Below are 2,608 nucleotides of genomic sequence, written 5' to 3'. Positions count from 1 at the left end.
AGGCCTTTGCTATTAGGCCGGGGTGACCGGTGGCGTCGAAGGGTCTCAGGCAGCATGGGGCCTCAGCTCGGCCGTGAAGCTGGAAGACTCGCTGACAGGCCAGCAGCCCTTCACCATAAACATGGGGGTGCTGGCCCCCTGGCACTCTGCAAAGACGTGGCCCCGCTTCCAGTTCAGGGTACCGTGGATGCCACCGACCTCTTGGTAGAGACACTGGGTCTCCACAAGACGAGGAGGCACCAGGAGCCGCGCTGGCCATCAGTATGTGGGCAAAGAGGCTGCGCTAGCCGTGCGGGTGATTTGCATGGTGGCCGTGGGCAGCATGTCTTCACGGATGTCATTGTGCATGCCCTGCATGTTCTCACACGGCACCCCCTCCTTGGTGGCCCACTGGAAGCCAGCCACCATGCTGTTCTTGATCTTCCTGAGGTACTGCACAGTCTTGGCGACATTGGTGAGGATGTTGGGGCTGGTGGGCCCAAAGCAGCCGATCTTGCACGCCTCCACCATGGCCCACTCCTACTCTCGGCCAGGTAGCCTGACTCTGCTTGAGCTCCTGGTGGGCAGTCACCTTGCCCTCGTCAGCATCCTCAACCAAGCAGTTGGGGAAGGGCTGCACCTTCATGTACAGTCCATAGTGCTTGTTGGGGGACCTGGATACACTCTACTACTGGCACAGCTTTTTCTACTTCCAGCTGACGGTATTGTGGTAGGAGATGACCAGGATGTAGGTGTGGTTCTCCTTCAGGATCTTCAGGAAGCTCTAAGTGTGCATCTCACCCCCACTCCCTCTGGGACTACTGATTCCTGGGCTCCTCAGTGATGCATTGCACCATGGAGTCTGACTTGCCCAGCCACTTCAGACCCTCCACCAGCTAGTTTGGGTAGGTTGGCTAGGTTTTGGGCTTCCATGGTGACCCTAAGGACAGGGCTCACCCTGAACTTTATCACACACATGTTGAGAATGTGCTTAGAGGTGGTGAAGGTGCCCATCTTCATAAGGAACTGGTCCATGCCCAAAAGGCCCATGATTTTCCCACAAGGCACTTCCTGCATGGACTCTACATAATGCCAGACAGATTATTGATGGCAAGCTTGTTTATCTGACAGGATAAACAGAATAGTGCCTGAAATATAGTAGATGCTCAACAAATTCTTGTTGAATTAATTTGAATCTTTATTTACTTTTGGGCATTTTCTTGTTTACTGTACCTGGCCATCACTGTACCTGGGCATCTGTGCAGTCTCTGTACTGTCCTCAAATGCAGACCTCCTTATGATGTGGTTTTCTGCCTTCACATGTGATGTGGTTGTCCTGGGTGGAAGTCACCATCTTGCCAGTGTCCAGGACCAAGAGGTATACTCAGCTGCTTAGTTTTTATATAGGTCATTGTTTTGAATTCTAAATTTTTGATTAGTTCAAGATGCAAGACCCTTTGGGGATGCAAACTCTAAAAAACCATATTTCATAGACAGGAGTTTTATATAGTTTCAGCAGCCTTTGGAAGTCCTGGAGTGGCCCCATGCACTATGGGATCTCCAGATAAGGTAAGTCCTCTTCCCTCATGTTTATGGGTTCTGGGCTGTGGGCCAAGACACTTTCAGTTTTTTATATGAGGGGAATCCAGGACTTCCTTGAAAGGGAATATACTTTGCCAGAGAGCAACCTGAGGGAGGCAGGTTAGCAAAATTGTTAGAAGAATAGATTTTGGAGTCAGCATTGGGCTTGAATCTCAACTCCACTCCTTATTAGATGTGCAGCTTTGGACAAGCCTACTGAACTTCTCCTAGACTCCGTGATAACATCTGGAAAGTGGGAGATATGATATTATACCTATGGAATAGGGTTTTCATCAGGCTAAGTGAGAAAATAAGTATAAAAATCCAGCCCAGAGTACGTATTCAGTAGCTGTTGTGTCATTCTGACTGAGCCTTTGGTGCCTCAGTTGGCTTAAGTGCTTTTTCTTTGATTTTGTATGTACAAGTCCTTTGCATCAAGAACTGATGATATACTCCCATTCACTTTTCTTTCAGCTGCTCCCTCCTTGAAAAACCCAGGGGTTTAGCTTTTCCAAATGTGTGCCCTGAGGTATCTCTACCACTCTAGGAGCAACTCATAACTCCAAAGCTCTCTAATGACATTTATGAATTTTTGTCTATTATTTCTTCAAATATTTGTCCTGCCATGATTTGTTATTTGTATACATGGTGAAAGGATCACCACAAAAAGTCTAGTTACCATCTGTCAACATACATAGTTAGAAAATTTTTTTCTTTCTTTTTCTTGTGATGAGGACTTTTAAGATTTACTCTTTTAGTAACTTTTAAATATGCAATATGGTATTATGAACTATATTTTTAATAGTCATTCCTATGGCTTATTTTATAACAGGAAGTTTTTATGTTTGACCCCTTTCACCCATTCTGACCCCCCAACTTCTAGCAACCACCAATCTATTCTGTGTAATCTATGAACTTTTGTGTTTTAGATTCCACATGTAAGTGAGATTATATTGTATGTGTATTTCTCTGAATTATTTTACTTTTCATAATACTCTCAAGGTACAACCATATTGCAAATGGCAAAATGTCACATACCCCTGCTCAC

General features: G+C 45.9%; 1 pseudogene; it reads right to left on the bottom strand.

Annotated features, from left to right (window-relative positions):
• Positions 1 to 258: 258 nt before the first annotated feature.
• LOC118997884 (elongation factor 2-like) lies at positions 259 to 1,068 on the bottom strand (annotated as a pseudogene).
• Between the last annotated feature and the right edge of the window lie 1,540 nt (positions 1,069 to 2,608).

This window comes from Sturnira hondurensis, unplaced genomic scaffold (assembly GCF_014824575.4).
Source record: "Sturnira hondurensis isolate 20B ecotype Veracruz unplaced genomic scaffold, ASM1482457v3 Scaffold0013515, whole genome shotgun sequence".
NCBI classification, from domain to species: domain Eukaryota; kingdom Metazoa; phylum Chordata; class Mammalia; order Chiroptera; family Phyllostomidae; genus Sturnira; species Sturnira hondurensis.
The sequence above is the reverse complement of the archived record's forward strand: the minus strand, read 5'-3'. Positions and strand labels throughout refer to the sequence as shown.